A 20,531-nucleotide genomic window follows, 5' to 3' on the forward strand; every position below is an offset into this window, starting at 1 on the left:
TATGAGGAAGCGATGATGAGCCCAGATTCTGCGAAATGGCTTAAGGCCATAAAATCTGAGATATGATTCATGTATGAAAACAAAGTATGGACTTTGATTGACTTGCTCGATGATCAGAAAGCCATGTTAAATAAATGGATCTTCAAGAGGAAGACGGACACTGATAGTAGTGTTACTATCCACTAAGCTCGACTTGTTGCAAAAGGTTTTTCAACAAGTTCAAGGGGTTGAATACGATGAGATTTTCTCACTCGTATCGATGCTTAAGTCTGTCTGAATCATGTTAGCAATTGCCACATTTTATGAAATCTGGCAAATGGATGTCAAAACTGCATTCCTTAATGGATTTACTAAAGAAGAGTTGTATATGATACAACCAAAAAGGTTTTGTCAATCCTAAAGGTGCTAACAAAATGTGCAAGCTCCAGCGATCCATCTATGGACTGGTGCAAGCATCTCGGAGTTGGAATATACGCTTTGATAAATTGATCAAAGCATATAGTTTTATATGGACTTATGATGAAGCCTGTATTTACAATAAAGTGAGTGGGAGCACTACAACCTTTCTGATTAGTATATGTGAGTGACATATTGTTGATCAGAAATGATGTAGAATTTTTCTGCAAAGCATAAAGGAGTGTTTTAAAGGAGTTCTTTAAAAAGAAAAGACCTCAGTAAAAGCTACTTACATATTGAGCATCAAGATCTATTGAGATAGATCAAGACGCTTGATAAGATTTTCAATGAGTACATACCTTGGCAAGATTTTGAAATAGTTCAAAATGGAACAGTCAAAGAAAGAGTTCTTGCCTGTGTTGCAAAGGTATTGAGTAAGACTCAAATCCCGACCACAACAGAAAATAGAAAGAGAATGAAAAGTCATTCCCTATGCCTCAGTCATAGGTTCTATAAAGTATGCTATGTATCAGACCTATTGTATACCTTGCTCTGAATTTGGCAAGGGAGTACAATAGTGATCTAGGAGTAGATCACTGGACATTGGTCAAGAATATCCTTAGTAAGGACTAAGGAGATGTTTCTCGATTATGGAAGTGATAAAAGAGTTTATTGTAAAAGTTACATCAGTGCAAACTTTTACACTGATCCAGATGACTCTAAGTCTCAACCTGAATACATATTAAAAGTGGGAGCAATTAGCTAGAGTAGCTCCGCGCAGAGCATTGTGGACATAAAATATTTGCAAAATACATACGGCTCTGAATGTGACAGACCCGTTGACTAAGCTTCTCTCACGAGCAAAACATGATCACACCTTAGTACTCTTTGGGTGATAATCACATAGCGATGTGAACTAGATTATTGACTCTAGTAAACCCTTTGGGTGTTGGTCACATGATGATGTGAACTATGGGTGTTAATCATATACAGATATGAATATTGGTGTTAAATCACATGGTGATGTGAACTAGATTATTGACTCTAGTGCAAGTGGGAGACTGAAGGAAATATGCCCTAGAGGCAATAATAAAGTTATTATTTATTTCCTTATTTCATGATAAATGTTTATTATTCATGCTAGAATTGTATTAACCGGAAACATAATACATGTGTGAATACATAGACAAACATAGTGTCACTAGTATGCCTCTACTTGACTAGCTCATTTATCAGAGATGGTTATGTTTCCTAGCCATGGACAAAAGAGTTGTCATTTGATTAACGGGGTCACATCATTAGGAGAATGATGTGATTGACTTGACCCATTCCGTTAGCCTAGCACTTGATCGTTTAGTATTCTGCTATTGCTTCCTTCATGACTTATACATGTTCCTGTAACTATGAGAATTGTGTAACTCCCGTTTACCCGAGGAACACTTTGGGTACTACCAAACGTCACAACGTAACTGGGTGATTATAAAGGAGTACTACAGGTGTCTCCGAAGGTACATGTTGAGTTAGCATAATTCGAGATTAGGTTTTGTCACTCCGATTGTCGGAGAGGTATCTCTGGGCCCTCTCGGCAATGCTCATCACCTAAGCCTTGCAAGCATGTAACTAATGAGTTAGTTATAAGATGAAGTATTACAGAACGAGTAAAGAGACTTGTCGATAACGAGATTGAACTAGGTATTGGATACCGACGATCGAATCTCGGACAAGTAACATACCGATGACAAAGGGAACAACGTATGTTGTTATGCGGTTTGACCGATAAAGATATTCGTAGAATATGTAGGAACCAATATGGGCATCCAGGTCCCGCTATTGGTTATTGACCAGAGATGTGTCTCAGTCATGTCTACATCGTTCTTGAACCGTAGGGTCCGCACGCTTAAGATTTCGATGACAGTTATATTATGAGTTTATGTATTTTGATGTACCGAAGGTTGTTCGGAGTCCCGGATATGATTACGGACATGACGAGGAGTCTCGAAATGGTCGAGACATAAAGATTGATATATTGGACGGATATATTTGGACACCGGAAAGGTTCCGGAGAAGTTTGGAGCCCCGGGAGGTTACTGGAACCCCCCGGGAGGTATATGGGCCTTATTGGGCCCATGTAGGAGGAAGAGAGAAGGAGCAAGGGAGGGGGGCGCGCCCCCCCAAGCCCAATCCGAATTGGGGAGGGGGGCCGGCCCCCCCTTTCCTTTCTCCTTCCCCCTCTTCCTATTACTACTACTAGTACTACTTCCTAATACTAGTACTCTTTCCTTCCCCCTCCAAATAAGATAAGGAAAAGAGAGGGAAACCTACTTGGAGTAGGTTTCCCCCTCCTCATGGGGCGCCCCCCTAGGGCCGGCCACCTCCTCCCTCCCTCCTTTATATACGGGGGTAGGGGGGCACCCTAGAACACACAAGTTGATCATTGATCGTTCCTTAGCCGTGTGCGGTGCCCCCTCCACGATATTACACCTCGGTCATATTGTAGCGGTGCTTAGGCGAAGCCCTGCGACAGGAGAACATCAAGATCGTCACCACGCCGTCGTGCTGACGGAACTCCCCCTCGGCGCCTCTGCTGGATCGGAGATCGAGGGTGCGTCATCGAGCTGTACGCGTGTCAAGAACTCGGAGGTGCCGGAGTAACGGTACTTGGATCGGTTGAACCGGAGGACGTACGACTACTTCCTCTACGTTACGTCAACGCTTCCGCTTCGGTCTACGAGGGTACGTAGACAACACTCTCCCCTCGTTGCTATATCATCACCATGATCTTGCGTGTGCGTAGGATTTTTTTTAAATTACTACGTTCCCCAACACCGTCGCCGTTGTTGTCCTCCGTTCGAGCCGCTCTTGTGACCCGCTCTGAATGGTTGCGATGCAAGAGGAGTTTGGCGACCTGTTGCGCAACCGGATGTGGCAGCTTGTTCCCCGTCCCCGGCACGCCAGGGTGATTACCGGGAACTAGGTCTTTAAACACAAGGTCCGTCCTGATGGTTCGCTACAAAGCGCGTTGGGTCATTCGTGGCTTCCGCCAGCGTGCTGGCATCGACTTCACCGACACCTTCGCTTCGATCGTCAAGCCCGGCACGATACGCACGGTTCTCCACCTTGCGGTCTCCCGTGCTTGGCCGGTGCACCAGATGGACGTCTCCAATCTCTTCCTCCATGGTCACCTCGAGGAGCAGGTCTTCTGCCAGCAGCCCACCGGGTTTGTTGACCCGGCGCTTTCCGACCACGTGTGCCTGCTTTTGCGGTCCTTGTACGGACTCAAGCAGGCTTCGGGCGCTTGGTACCAGCGCATCGCGGCGTTTCTCCACCAGCTTGGGTTCCGCTCTACCCGCTCGGACGCCTCGCTCTTCGTCTATCATCAGGGCTCTGGCACAGCCTACTTGTTGCTCTGTGTCGACGACATCATCCTGACGGCATGCACGGCTGGTCTCCTCAGTCAGCTCATGGCTCGTCTTCGCGCTGAGTTTGCCATCAAGGACTTGGGTCATTTGCACTACTTCCTCGGTGTCGAGGTGGTGTGCCGTCCGGATGGCTTCTTCCTTCATCAGCGGAAGTACGCTCACGAGCTCCTGGAGCGCGCCGACATGCTTAACTGCAAGCCCGCCGCTACGCCTGTTGATACGAAGGCCAAACTTTCTGCCACGGATGGTTCTCCTGCTTTGGATGCTGTTTTCTATCGGTCTATCATTGGTTCTCTTCAATACCTCACTCTGACTCGATCGGAGATCCAGTATGCCGTGCAGCAGGTGTGTCTTCATATGCATGCTCCTCGAGACGTTCACTGGGCTTCCGTCAAGCGGATTCTCCGCTATATCTGTAGCACTATGGATCTTGGCGTCACGCTTCACGCCTCCGTTGACACCGTCCTCATCGCCTACTCCGATGCAGACTGGGCGGGCTACCCTGACACTCGTCGCTCCACTTCGGAATATTGTGTCTACCTTGGACCCTCACTTATCTCGTGGTGATCCAAGCGGCGGCCTACGGTCTCTCGTTCTAGTGCTGAGGCTGAGTATCGTGCGATGGCCAACGCCATCGCTGAGTGTTCGTGGCTTCGCCAGCTGCTTCAGGAGCTCTCTTGTCCTGTTGACCGTCCCATGGTAGTCTACTGCGACAATGTCTCGGCGGTCTTCCTCTCTGCTAACCCAGTGCATCATCGACGGACCAAGCATATTGAGTTGGATATTCATTTTGTTCGGGAACAGGTGGCCCTTGGCCATATTCGTGGTTTACACGTCCCTACTTTCCAACAATTTGCCAATATCATGACCAAGGATTTGTCTACGGCGTCATTTGAGGAGTTCCGGTCTAACCTTTGCGTCAGCCGTGGTGCCGCTTCGACTGCGGGGGAATGTTGAGTATATGTGTTATGTGCATATTATGTATTGGGTCCGCCTCCTAGTTCCTTGTATAGTTGAGATCCGTGACCCACCTTTATACATCATATATACGTGACTATGCACGAAGAGCAATACTTCGTGCAATTCCCACAACATATAGCTGGGAAGGCATCGCGCATTAGGCGGCCGTTGGCTGCTTGGCGCCGAGGCCGTGCCGCCGTGTCATGGCTTGTTCTCAATCACCATGCCGGAGGGTCAAGCCGAAGGGCTTCGCCACACGCCGTCATGTGCTGACGACGCCACGCACCGTCGCTTCGCGATGCCGTGCCGAGACGAGCAGCGTCGTGGCCAAGGGCCTCCGCAGTGAGCAGCAGTGTCGACATCTTCCAGTTCTTACTTGGAGTAGCACACACTCGATACAGTCGATTCGTACATGCATAGATGAATAGAGCATCCACCATTAGTCATTAGATTTATGATTGTAATTGCATAAGCAACTACTCCCTCCGTTCTAAAATAGATGACCCAATTTTATACTTCCTTCGTTCGAAAATACTTGTCATTGAAATGGATGTATCTAGATGTGTTTTAATTCTAGATACATCATCCATTTTGATGACAAGTAATTCCGGACAGAGGAAGTACTAACTTTAGTATAAAGTTAGATCATCTATTTTGGAATGGAGAACGTATCTCCTAATCAATTTATTGTACGGATGCATGCGAGCGGATGCATTCTCGTCTTTGCCGTGGTGGAATGTTCTGTAGTTCGTTCCCGTCGCGTGCAGGGGCATCGTTGCCGCCGTCACTGATGTCGCCATTCTATAGTTCTATTCGGGTCTCATTTCAATGAAAAGATCAATCTTCTCATAGCAATGAAAAGATCAATCTTCTCATAGCAATGAAAAGATCAATGAAGAATAAGTAGTGGACTCATTTGTTCATTGTCATTGCAATCTGGAGTAAATAAGAAATCAAGAATAAGGGACGAGGCGATTAGAAATGGAAAAAAATTCACCAAGGTCGGGATCAATAGGCTCACACAGATCGTGCATGCTGTTGTACAGCCTACCCAAACTGCTTTCATGCCGGACAGGAACATCCTTGAGGGGGTTGTGATCCTTCATGAAACGCTCCATGAAATCCACACGAAAAAGCTGGATGGGGTTGTTTTCAAAGTGGATTTTGAAAAAGCGTATGACAAAGTCAAATGGCCATTCCTTCAATAGGCCTTACGCATGAAGGGTTTTGATGAGGCTTGGTGACACCAGGTAGAATCCTTTACGCAAAAAGATAGTGTTGGAATTAAAGTAAATGATGATATAAGACATTATTTCCAGACACACAAAGGCCTGAGGCAAGGAGATTCAATGTCCCCTATTTTGTTCAACATCGTGGTTGACATGTTGGCAATTCTCATAGGTAGGGCAAAGGAGGCCGGTCAGGTTGGTGGCTTGGTGCCTAACCTAGTTGATGGGGGTGTGTCCATTTTGTAGTACGCTGATGATACAATCATCTTTATGGAGCATGACTTGGCAAAAGCGAGAAACATGAAGCTGGTGTTGTGTTTATTTGAACAATTGTCCGGTTTAAAGATTAACTTTCATAAAAGCGAGTTGTTCTGCTTTGGTAGAGCCAAGGAGGAACAAGAGGCTTATAGGCAATTGTTTGGATGTGAATTAGGGGCTTTACCTTTTACTTACCTAGGTATAACCATTCATCATCGTAAGCTCACGAACAGAGAGTGGAAATGCATCGAAGATCGGTTCGAAAAGAAACTTAGTTGCTGGAAGGGCAAACTTATGTCTTATGAAGGCCGGTTAATTCTTATTAATTCGGTGCTCACAAGTATGCCGATGTTCCTACTATCTTTCTTTGAGGTTCCAGTTGTTGGACTTCTATCGATCAAGATTTTTTTGGCAGAGTGATGATCTTAAGAGAAAATATAGACTCGCCAAGTGGGATGCTATTTTTCGTCCTAAGGATCAAGGGGGATTGGGTATCGAGAATCTTGAGGTCAAGAACAGATGCCTGCTTAGTAAGTGGCTATATAAACTACCAGTTGAGACTGATGCTACTTGGGCATAGATTCTCCGTATCAAGTATCTGCAATCCAAAACTTTGTCACAGGTGACAGTGAGACCAATTGATTCGCCGTTTTGAAAGGGGCTTATGAGAGTTAAGGCAGCCTTCTTTAATAGAACAAAATTTATTGTTGGAGATGGCAACGATACTCGCTTCTGGGAGGACACTTGGCTTGGTGATACACCATTGGCATTACAGTACCCAACTCTGTATCGTATTTTCCATCGCCGTGATGCGCTAGTGGCAACGATTATGCAGGCCATTCCCCTTAATATCCAGTTTAGGAGGGTGCTTGTTGGTGATAGATTGGAAGCTTGGCTTCATCTGGTGCGTAGACTGGTGGAAGTCCAGCTACATCATCACCCCGATCAGTTGTGTTGGAAACTTACTAGGTCTGGACAATTTACCGTTAAGTCGATGTACATCGATGTTATTAACTCGAGTGTCATTCCTAGCTCTAAATATGTTTGGAAAGTCAAAGTTCCTTTGAAAATTAAAGTGTTTATGTGGTTTGTCCATAAACAGGTCATTCTAACAAAGGACAACTTGGTTAAGCGCAATTGGACATGATCTACTAGGTGTAGTTTTTGTGATCGGGATGAGACCATTAAGCATCTCTTCTTTGAGTGTCCGTTGGCGAGAATTTTGTGGCGCTCCGTGCAAATTGCCTTTAACATTACTCCTCCGAGTTCGGTCGGGTCGTTATTTCGAATGTGGCTGGATGGGATAGAGTCCAATACAGCTAGACACATTCGTGTAGGAGTTTGTGCGTTGTTATGGGCAATTTGGAACTGCAGAAATGATTTGGCTTTTAACAGAATAACTACTATTCATTTTTTGCAGGTTGTATTCCGTGCTACGGCGCTGATCCGTATGTGGTCCTTACTCACTCCAACAGAGGCCAGGGAGCGTTTGGTTACTGGATCTGTCCGGTGGGAGATGGTAGCGCGGGATATCTTCAACCGGTTTGGATGACGGTCATGTAATAGGATAGGCAATTAGTTTTCCTATCTTTATTATGCCAGCCGGTTGTGGCTTTATGGCCTTTCTCTGTTCTAGCGTCGAGATCTATGTGAGCTCGACTTTTTTTGTTTTACGACTCTAAGACATTGTTGAACAGTTTTTATTTATCTAAGTGGCCGTATGCATCGTTCTGATGCAGAGACCGGGGAGTCACCCTTTTCAAAAAAAAAGAAATGGAAAAGGTGCCTGTTCAGGAGACATCCCACTCGAGCAACAGGTGCCCACGCGGCAACAGCGAAGGATGCATGCAACTGCAGCGCAGCCGCCTAGCGGTCGTTGATTTCTAACAGGTACGTCGGGGGTGCCACAGGCTTGACGGCACGACAGACGGACTCTTGGGAGCTTGATGCATGGCATGCGGAGGAGCCTGACGACACGTTGGCATGCTGGGAGCTTGACGACGTGCGGAGAGGCTCGACGGCATCCTCAGCATGACGACATTCGGAGGGGCTGGACGGCACGTCGGCATCTTGAGAGCATGACGATTCATCACTGCCTGTCGAATAACTGCTTGCCAGAAGAAAAACACACACACATAACTTTAGCTAGTTAGCTAGCTTTGCTTAATAAAGAATAAGTAGTACGTACATAAATAAATTGGGTACTTTGGATCATAGAAGGCGTATATCTGTGGCACGCTTGGACATACGGTCTTGGTTTCGTCATTGGTAATTTGAATCCTTCTAAGCTGGGAATCCCCGAGCCCATAGTGGGCCATGAACAGCCAGGCGAAGGTGATGAGCTCCCCTCCTCTGCTCAACTGCGTCTTGTGCATCTCCACCCTCGATTTGCCAGCGGCGTAAAGAAGGAGCCTTGTCCACATGTGTACCAACCCCTCCAATGCTTCCTTGCTTGGCTCCATCCTCTCCAATACTTCCTTGCTTGGCTCCTTCCCTTCCTCCTTGGCCATCAGATCTTCCTCGATTACTCTAGGATTCACCTGATATCTCTCCAGCGTAGCTTCCGCGCTAATATTGAGGGGCAGCATGGAAGGGTGAGTAACCAAAAGGTACATCATGTAGTGGGATAGCTTTCGGCATACCTCCACCATACCAGCATTATTGGCCTCCATGTCTGACGGAGGAGGATATTTACTTAAGTGTAGCTCAGTCAGCATATGCATTTCCGAAATACCACAACCAAAATCAGTAACTAAATCAGTTTCTGTTCTTGTCAACAGCGGTTGAATACTTTGCCATTCTCGGCGTCCCTTCTTGTGTGGGGGCTGTTTAGTGGGGGAATCTCCAATGGGGAATTCATCATGTAAGAGACATATCTCCTTTGCAACACACTCCATCATCATCTTATCCACATTCACGTACTCGGTGTCTAACAGCTTGCTCATCCAGAATATATTTTTCTTTTCGGCACAGAACAAATACATAAATAACCTTTTGACCACAGTCATGACTCGTTGCTTGCATGTCCTTGGCCGCAGATCGTTGCCAGTCAACCAGCTTCGAAAGTTGTACTGTCCCATCAAATTTGGCCAGCGTTGATTCTTCTCCGGCCATCCAATATTAGTGGAAAAAATAAACCAGGACAATTTGGCAAGCCTGTTGCACTTTTTAACCTTCAACCATGCCCATGTCCATGGTGACATCATGAAAACAAACATCGCACAGACTTCTAGTAAAAAACCTCCAAAAAATAGTGTATAAGTGATTGCAGTGTCGCCTCTACTATACCTCCGTTTATCGTCTACGTGGAAGAGAGCAAAAGAGACAAAAAAAGATATCTGAGAAATGCATCTAAGTATGATGAAACTCCTTGTTCTTAGCACAACAGCCTTAGTGTAGAGATCGTCATACATCATGCCAAGTTCAAGCCTCACCACCTTGAGCATTTTGTCCGGGTCTCGTAGTGTGTCTTCACTCAAGGGGCTTGTGGCAAACAGGCTGCTCGCTGAAAATATACCAAGAATATATGGCATCGAATCTAGGGCAGCACGAACAATGCTAGAATAGCCAGCATCTACGACATTGATTTCTTCAGGAAATAGTTTGATGTAATGATGCCCAGTTGAGCTCTCGAGGCTTCCACACCTGAGAGACCATGTTCTTTCTCCATACTTGACAACTCCAGCAACAAACACAAAGATACCTGAGACTAGAAGCTCCACGTTGTGCCTTCCAATGGACTTCCAGAAAACATATAGAGCTAAGAGAACTTGCACCACCAGATTCAACAAATGCCTCAACCACAAGTTGTTGTCCTCCATGGCAAAAGCAGTAATGGTGTCCTGCCCACCAAGATGGATGAGGAGGAATGGTGCCCAAAAGAAAGCCAGTAGTTGCATGTGCCTTTCAGTGGTGGTGATATCCTCATGTCGTGAGAGAAGGCCAAGGGCATAAACTGCTACTAAGTCTGCCCCCAAGTAAGCTGCCCAAATGGAGAGCCTTAGGAACCCGCTGGTGCCATTGCGCCGAAGGCTACCAGTAAAGAAGAGGAACAATTGTAGTGTGAAGCTGAGGAGCACAAGTAGCTGGATTTCCCACTCACTGAATAGTTTGATCAAACTCTCCGTCGGATGCATATTTCATTTATCTTAGATCGCCTGATGCATACAACAATAAGTTAAATGTTGCAAAATAGCGAAATCCTTCTTCGTGCACTACCTCTAGTTCAAAATAGAAGTCATTTCAGCTTTTTACATGCAGAACAAGAAAGTAGCCTGTACACGTCTTTGTTTTTTACATTATTTGTCCCCCTGCTAATTATACCCACGTTATACCCTGTCAGCACTAAATGAATGTTTTCTAGAAGGCCTATGCTGCTGCTAGAAACGGCTTGGGTTACATATAAAATATGAGCTCCATGCAATTCAAATATAGATTACAAATGACATGTCTAAAATATAATACTAAATTAGTGTACAACATGGAAGAAATTTAAATTTACCTTTAGATGTATATTAACTAAGTTTAGAGATAAATTGGCGCATCTAAATTTGAGTTCCACACTCTAATTAAATTTGGAATGAAAATAAAACAAGAAATGTATCGAGAGATTAAAATATAAAGATATACAAATAATTAAAGTAAACTCAAAATTGAAATCAAATTCAGAAGATTATGCCTTGAGATTTGGAAATAACACTAAATTAGCAATAAATCAAAGCCATAACAAAACTGAAGTCAAATTCATATTACAATAATTTTCTATCATAAGTAAAACATTTTTTTTGCGGGGATATCATAAGTAAAACATAACTAGAATAATTTTGGACATATAAACTTACTAATTTAGTGCATACATACAGGCTAAAAATCATAAATAGAATTAAATGCAGAATCTCTAAGATTTAAATTGCAACAAAATATTCAAGGAGAACAGAAATATGTTTTGAACAAAAATTTAAATACTGAATATAAAAAAACATGAATTCATGTTTCTAGTTACCTTGGTCAAGTATGTTTTTTATGAGAGCCTATTTTGCAGAAAAATGCAGAAAAATGCTAGAAAAGAGCCCTTAGGTAAAGACATCATAGAAAACAATGGAATTTTATGAATATATTATATTTTTTCAACCTTTGTATCTAGAATCAAAATCCATTGAAAATTTTAAGAATTTTCTAAACCCGTCATGGCCTAGTGGCACGTGGCACTAAAGCATCCAGAGTCTCGAAATCAACCTTAAAATTGAGAGAGAAATATAAATTGGAGTTCGTGTTAGAGCTAGTGACGTGTGGCACCCTACATTTGCCGAGTGACACCCCTCTGTAATTTCACCTATAAATTGTGGGCTTCCACCACACAGTAGGGACATCCAAGATTTCACAAGTTTCGAAGGCCAAGCTTGAAAATTCTGCCGAAAAGTCACAATTTAGAGAGATTAGATATTTCATAGTTCTAGTGGATTAGTAGTAGATTATGGTAGAATAAATCTAAATTAGCTCGGAAACTGGCACTCTAGTTGGCATTAGTTCCTCTTGTTCCATTCTAATATCCGACTAATGCCGAGGTTCTGAATGCTCCTTTCATCGAATTAATGTATATGTGAGTAAACTCCCTAATCTTCCCAAGTTTAGGGAATCTTAATGCATTGTAATTTACGTCTGTATTATCTATGATGCTTTTGACACTTAGCCTCTTTTGATGGTGTGCTTATTTTACAGTCAATACCAGTATGGCTTTATAGTTGCTTGATTTAAATGTGGTGTTTAAATTTAGTCAATTGGTCTATGTCAAATAGTGCAGAGATTATTATGCTTCGACTAGTTTAATCACAAGACAGGTGTGTGGGGGAAGGCCGGCGCTACGCGTTAGCCGACTGATTTTTGGAAAAAATCAATAGGCTCGCGAGCCGTCCGATTCGCTCTCACATAGCCGTCCGATCGCTTCTCATCGCAACAATTGTGATGTTGCAATCTGACAAGCGCAACAACAGTAATGTTGCGGCCCGACAAGTGAAGCATCATGAGCTCGGTTGCCACATGGCCGTTGTTGCGGTCATCGCCACAACATCGCCGATGTTGCAGACACCGCCATGAGCCTGGTCGCAACATGGTCGCCGTTGCGATCATCGTCACAACATCACCGATGTTGCTGACGTCGCCGCGAGCCCGGTCACAACATGGATGCCGTTGCACATCGTCGCCATTGTTTGATGTTGCAGCAAAAATATTTGTACATAGTATTAACGTCGCTTTGATTTTCTCGGCCATGCCTTGGTTTGGTTGGTCGCGCTTCCGGCGTCGGCCATCTCCTCAATGCCCACTGGAGTCTGACGGAAAGGCATGGCTCTAGGTGGTTAAGGGGGATGAGGAGGTGCTAGACGCCGGCTCAGAGAATCGACTTGATTTTGCGGCTGCTCACATGACACTAGTAGAAAAACGACTTTACGTGAGCCCGATTAGTCCCGGTTTGGAAACGCTGGTACTAATGTGACATTAGTCCTGGTTCCAATGGCTAGGGGGCGGGCATCATTAGTCCCGGTTCGTGTTGAACCTTTAGTACCGCTTTGTGACACAAACCAGGACTAAAGGGGTGGTGGCAGGCTAGTGTCAGGCTGGGGCCCCACGAGCACATTTGGTCCCGGTTCGTGTCACAAACCGGGACTAGAGGTGCACCTTTAGTACCGGCTTGTGTAACCAACCGAGACTAAAGATGCTCCTATATAAACACTTCGTCCAGCCCAAGCTGTCTGTTCTTCCCCTTTCCTCTCCCCTTTGTTCTTCCCTCTTGCTTGAACTCATCCTCCATTTTTGTAAAAGATTGTCAAGATTTGAAGGCACCCCATTCATCCAAGTGTTCACAAAGCTTAGCAACTTTGTCCTTTCATCTCCCAGTGCTAGATTAGCTCTTGCAATGCTCTATAAGTATAGTGATTTGTGGGTTTTAGTTTGGGAGTATTTATATATGTGGTAGTTTATTTGATTTATATGCAATTTGAGCTCACATTAACTTCTTAGTTTGTATGTGTAGGTGTGCTTTACTTAGTGCCTTCCCGTCTCCGTCCTAACCACCATCGATTGCCCGCGCCGTCCCGTCACCGGCACCACCTTGGTGAGCCTCTTGTTCTTATCCTTTTTATAAAAAGAAAATCATGTTTGTGTGATTTAGATAGTTACTTGTATAATTTTCTTACCCGTATGTTGGTTGTTATACATAGTGGCATGGTTTTGATATCCGTCCCCGTCGGCCCTCGTCCAGCTTATGATCCAGATGTGGTATGTTCTCTTTTATAACTATTTGTTGCATTTCATGTTTATGACAATTATGCCTATCAAGTTGACATAGATTTTTTTATCTAGGAGGTATGTGAACCGGCAATTGCAACCGACCCTCTTGTCAAGAAGTTAAATTTAGTTTAAAAAGGAAATGAGTATTTGAAAGAAAAATTGAAAAGATTGAAGAAGAGAAGATGAAACTAGAGTTGTATGATGCTGATGTCGTCGATGGTCACAAGATCAAGATGGATGTAATGCCTTGAATATTAGAAAATTTAAAAAATATGCCATTAATCAAGAGGCTTGGTATCACTATGTTGTTGGATCAACTGTTACCTTAGTTGCGATCTTGATCGCATTTGTTGTTGCATTTAAATGCTTAAGCTAGAGAGTTTGTATGTTGTTTTATGAGAATAAGTGTGTATGAACTTGTATTAATTTGGTATTTTTGGTGTTGTGTAATGAAGATGAGCCGGTAATGGATGTACGATGACCGATGTTCTCCCCGGTTCATTAACGGCATGCATACTTTTCTGGTTGCGACTGAGGCAAACAAGCGGGCGGATGGTTTTATGTGCTGTCTGTAAGAATGATCAAAATTGCTCTAACTCCAGAACCATTCACGTCCACCTGTTTGAGTCTAGTTTCATGTCTGGCTATAACTGTTGGACCAAGCACGGAGAAAGAGGGGTCCCAATGGAAGAGAATGAAGAAGAGGAGGATGACGACAGCTATCCTGGCCATGGGTTCCCTGAATACGATGGTACAACAATGGGGGAAGAAGCTGAGCCGACAATGCGGGAAGAAGCTGAAGAAGAGGTATCAGATGAGCCCGCTGATGATCTTGATCGGGCCATTGCCGATGCAAAGAGAAACTGCGCAAGTGAAAAGGAGAAGCTGAAGTTGCAGCGCATGTTAGAGGATCACAAGAAATTGTTGTACCCAAATTGCAAAGATGACAAGAAAAACTAGGCACCACACTGCAATTATTGCAATGGAAGGCAGAGAATGGTGTATCTGACAAGGGATTTGAAAAGTTGTTGATAATGTTAAAGAAGATGCTTTCAAAGGATAACGAATTGCCTGACAGTACGTACGAAAGCAAAGAAGGATGTCTGCCCTCTAGGATTAGAGGTTATAAGATACATGCATGCCCTAATGATTGCATCCTCTACCGTGGTGAGGACGAGGATTTGAATGCATGCCCGGCATGCGGTGCATTGTGCTATAAGATCAGCCGCGATGACCTTGGTGATGTTGAGGGCGAGTGCCCAGGAAGGAGATTCCTGCCAAGATGATGTGATATGCACCTATAATACCACGGTTGAAATGTTTGTTCCAAAACAAAGAACATGCCAAGTTGATGCGATGGTACAAAGAAGACCGTAAGAAAGACGGGAAGTTGAGAGAACCCGCTGATGGGTCGCAGTGGAGAAAAATTGAAAAAAAGTGGAAGGACTTTGCAGATGACGCAAGGAACGTATGGTTTAGTTTAAGTGTAGATGACATTAATCCTTTTGGGGAGCAGAGCAACAATCATAGCACCTGGCTTGTGACTCTATGTATCTATAACCTTCCTCCTTGGTTGTGATTGAAGCTGAAGTTCATTATGATGTCAGTGTTCATCCACGACCCTAAGCAACCCGGCAATGATATTGATGTGTACCTAAGACCATTAGTTGAAGAACTCTTACAGCCGTGGAATGAAAAATGTGTACATGCATGGAATGAGCACAAACAGAAGGAATTTGACCTACATGCGTTGCTGTTTGTAACAATCAATGATTTGCCTACTCTCAGTAACCTTTCAGGACAGAGGAATAAGGGATACCACGCACGCACGCACTATTCTATTTTTGAGAATATCAATGAAGGAAAATTCTATATGTTATGTCTCAAAATATTTCACAAGCATAACTAAAACATAGGAAGAGTAATCATTACATGCTTACTTGTGGATGGTCGGATTCTTTGGTGGTCCTTGGATTATTATCGATGCGCTTGATGAAGCTAGCCTAGAAGATGTCACCCTTATGTGCCCCATATAGGAAGCATGATTTGGAAGGAAAAAAAACGACCAGTACCTCATTAGCTTGTTTGCCATAAGTAAACTAATGCTATATATATGTAATTTATATATCATACATAAGCAAAATCTCCAACTACTTATATTCGTCTCCAGATGTCTTTTTTTTGCACTATATATTGAGCAGAGGAGAGGTAAAGTTTTAAAACCAGTTAACAACATATGAGATTTCTTCAAGTATAGAAGCAAAAACCAGTTAAGAACAGAAGAAAAAACAAAGACTGCACAGAAGACTAGTTTATGGAATGAGATTGAAAAATCCAAAATATGGGCGCATACCTTATAGGCTAGACGGACAATTCGATTACTCACAGCCAAAAGCCTGCCTCAGGACATGTGTTTTCTATCTAGTTGGGGCATGTGAACCGCATATATATTGCTTGCTTACATGCTCAGTAGTCCCTGCCCTTCTTTGTTGATCTATTCTTTTCTTGGAGGAGAAAAGGTGTACGAAGCACTAGATCTCTGGAGATAGCACTGTCGTCTTTTGATAGGTTTCTTGCAAGGAGAGCAAGAAGAGAGATGCTTTTCTTATGTACCCCGTTCCCTCTTGATTCATCAGTAAGAATTTTCATATTAAAGAGTTGCATGTGCGATGGGGAATGCATTGAGGTGGGGGCGCGATTCGCTTTTCCTTTTCCTTTTGTCGGATCAAGCAAAATACATGGGACAAACTGATATGGCTAAAAACGCATTCATTCTGCGTAAGAAAGAAATATATTCTCTGTCGCCAGTCTTTCGCTAGGAATCATCAAGATTAATGGTAGGAACAGCGTCGTCTTTCCCTGGGTTTTCCCAACCACAAGGTAGGTATATTTTTGTTACGCAATCTTCGATCTGCTAAACTAGCGTTTCCAGCCCCGTTGCTCCATGGGCCCGCTACATCAGCGTCTAAACCCAACCATAGTGTAAATTGAAATGGTTCTTCAAGTTTGAGCACACCTTCATCTTCTGTTTTTGCAATATTACTTCTTCAGAATTATTCACCAATACTGACTACTGTCTGTGGTCAACTCTTCCTGTTCACTTTGGCTTCCGTTGAGGTCTATGATCCCCTACCGCCACATTATTTCTTTGGAAACTGATGAAAATTCCGCTCTTTGATTTATGCAAATTTCACCCCCCCCCCCATGTTTCGCGTTACTATACCTGTAGAAATTCCTATCAATTTGTTCTCAAAATAGACAGGCGCGGCAACGCCCGCCATCTATGGTCTAGTTCTCACTACTGCAAAACAGGTTAGCAGTGGCGGGCAGGGCTGCGGAGGACGCCCGGCACTGGTAACAGGTCACCAGTGGCGGGGAGAGCGCCCGCCAATTGTAATTGTTCCATCCGTCGCGGGCATATATACCCACCGGTCACCGGTAAACTGCCCCACCAGTGGCGGGTCTACATTCGGCCGCCACTGATAGTGTCGCCGAGGTAAAAAAAAATACGCTGTCGCAGCAGCATTTTGCTGCCATGGCAGCGTTTTGCACACAATACATGCATATTATATTGATACCCATAAGAAATTACAATGCAATGCAATATTACATTGATACCCATTGTTACGTGCATGCATTTTGGTACCTTAGCCAGTAGTTAGTATCATGATTAAACATCACATAATTTAACCATTGAACATGTTCATCATGTCTAGACAATACACACTAGGTTTAGCCTAAAACACGCTTGATAGTCAAAAGGAACTATGACTCGAAAGGTCATTGACAACTACTAGCTAGTTCTCTCTTTTCAGAATGGATGTGAAGAATAGGAAAATCCTAGCACGTCCATGGTGGAGCATGCTCCAATTTTTAGGTTGCACTCCTTCAGTATTCGCCTCCACTCATTAACTAGGATGCGTCCATCTCATAGGGCTGCAGTCGAGTATGTGTCTCTGGAATTGGTCTTATCATGGCAGATAAGTGTCATCTCACCATGCCCATCCATCATCTTAGGCACAAACATCTTGGGAGCTTCTGTTGCAAGAACACAATAGTAGCATAGTAAGCGCTATATTTAATTTACTAAGTGTATATGAAAAAGATGAAACTGAATACGATTCTTACCAGATATTTGTTCTGAATGTTGGTCTTGTTCAAGGCATGCACTAGTGGCACATATGGTGCATCATTTTGTTCGGCATTGTAAGTGTTCGTAAGCCATTCAATACCATCAACAAAAGAGACGAGGTAATTCTTCACCTCCCAAGTAAGCATGGAGCCATCAGTATAATAAGTGTTGTCAACTATCTTCCGAGTTGTTCTCGTCGCTAGGAAGTAAGTTGTCCAAAAACATGAAAGCAAGATTAATTACTTATGAATAGCAACTTATTTTGACTAATATAAAGGTTAATTACCAAGTATGTTTAAGAAACTTACACGGAGGAAGGATTGGAATGTTGTCCAAATCCACCAAGATGTCACGATCAGAATCAGAATATTTGCTTAAATCAAAATGGAGACCCATCCCTTCCTCAAATTTGTAAGCTTTAGCAAATGCCCTCTAATTAGAATAGGTCCATTTGCATTTCTGTCCTTAACGTGAACCACCTACTCAGATTTGCCCCTAACTTCGAAGCCTGCTCAAATTTGCCCGCCTGCCGTTAAGTGTCCTTACAAAAATGCCCTTCCGTTCCGTTTCCGTACGGTCAAAGGGGTTTGACCATCTATGAGACGTTTGTTTGACATTTTTACCCCTGAAAAAAATAAAACAGAAATTAAAGAGAAGAAAGAGAGTGCTTACCTTTTGGCCCAAGTTCAATGTGCACTTTGGCCCATGTGCATAGCGCCAGGCCCACCCATCTCCCCCAGTCATCGTCTTCCTCAGCTCATCGACTGCACGCGCCGGCGCGCGCCACCATCGCCGCTGTTCGACAGCTTTCTGTCATAGTAGTTCAGGTAGGGCTACTTAATGACGCCTGCAGGCCCCTAACAACCCTAGCTAACTTTCCCTCCCTTCCCCCGCTCGCTCTCCTCCCTTGCGGCCGGATCGACCGTCTTCCTCGTCTGCGGATCGCCGGAGCGCCATCTTCGATTCGCCAGCCATGTGCTGTAAACCACAAACTAATGTCTCGGTCATGTTTGTGCTGCCACTAAGATGTCGCCCAGCCCCCTAAACCACTGGATCCATGGTCGCCTTCTTGAGTCCATCGAGCACCGCCGTCGACCGCCGCGTAGCTCGTTACTGCGGTCGATTCCGACCACCCCTGCACGCTCTGTTAGTACCACTGGACGCACCTCAGCGCACCCGTCCGAACTGTACTCTCCGCCAACAAGTTGGTCGCGAGAGTTGCGACTTCGTCCATCGTCGCCATGGCTTTGGTCACTGGAGCTCGCCGCCAGTCTAGGGCGCAGGCTAGGGAGAGGGAGGGAGAGGAAGGGAGGAAGGGAGAGGGAGGGTTGCGGCGTGTGGGGAGCTGGTGCCGACGACGCACATCCAGGGCTGTCGGCGCTCGCCGGAGGTGAGACAGAGAAGTCGTGAGGTAGGGGAGAGAGGTGGGAGGGATTTTTCCTTTTTTATTTATGTTTTGAATGGGTCCCACATGTAAGTGGCACATGGAGGCAGGGGCAAAATGTCCAATAAACGCCCAGTAGATGGTAAAACCCCTTTGACCAGACGGAAATGGGACGGAAGGGCATTTCTGTAAGGGCACCTAACGGCGGAGGGGCATTTTTGAGAAGGCTTTCGAATTAGGGGCAAATGTGTGTAGTGGGTTCGAGTTAGGGACACAAATGTAAAAGAACCATTAGAATAATCAAAATAGGTTCACTCTTGTCCGTTATGGATCGTAGAATTGAAAATGAAACCCTATTTGGTCTCGAGGTCAACAGTGGTGCTAGTCTCCTGATCCATGGCGACCTTCGGCTTCTTTATGAGGTCGGGCCTTGCAAAACAGGGGATGCACTGAAGCAAAAATAGAGAAAGAAAAAAATTACACTTGTTAAGCAAAATCTTTCAGACATGCTTACGAATGAATTATGTGCAATAATTCGTAAAACATATATATTGTTATCCATTTATAGCCCTCTGAAAGCATGAGGTAGAAGCAGTTGGTCTACAATCCAACATATTCACAAACCCCTGGTGTCCAAACAGTTGGGGCACTCCTTTTGTTGCATCGAAATTGATAAATAAAAATAAGAAATCATAAATCAACAGAAAAAATCGCATGACCTTTGCTAAAACATTGACATATTGAGTGTCAGAAATTTGACGAAACGAAAATGAATCAATGTTTCGCCAAAACGTTGGCACTCATTTTGAATCCCTGCAAATTTTGAAGACATGCACATCCTCCATGGACATTCTGACTAACACTTGTTATCTAGTACTAGTTGCTATGTAAATATTAAATAACATGCTATCGGAGAGAAACAACATGCTATGTAAACGGATTTGTTATCTTCTAATTGTTATCTTCCATAAGAATGGGAATTAGCTATGTAAAGGGATTTGCTAGTAGTTGTACGCCAAATCATATAAACCAATTGTTATCTTCCATAAGAATGGGAATTATCTATGTAAAGAGATTTGCTAGTAGTTCAAAACCAAATCATATAAACCAATTGTTATCTTCCATATCTTCCATAAGAATGAGAAATAGAAGTTGTTCTAATGCAACAAAAAAATAACCCACCACTCCAGCACACTGTGTAAATGCGGTCACGTTGTTCTAATGATATATACATGTAATATGTCCATAATCTCACTAAATTTCCACTTAATAATGTAATAATAATCTATTTAGCACACTATGTGTGCGTGTAAGTGCGGGCACTACTCTATTGATCTACATCTCATTGATTTGCTATTTTTCTTAGTTTTGCATGATTTTTAATATAAAGCTAAACTTAGATTGTACGTTGTGATCATTTTTGTGCCAACAGGCGGAGCAAGGAATCATAGAATTCCCCTAGACTAGAT

This window comes from Triticum dicoccoides, chromosome 2B (genome assembly GCF_002162155.2).
Source record: "Triticum dicoccoides isolate Atlit2015 ecotype Zavitan chromosome 2B, WEW_v2.0, whole genome shotgun sequence".
Taxonomy (NCBI): domain Eukaryota; kingdom Viridiplantae; phylum Streptophyta; class Magnoliopsida; order Poales; family Poaceae; genus Triticum; species Triticum dicoccoides.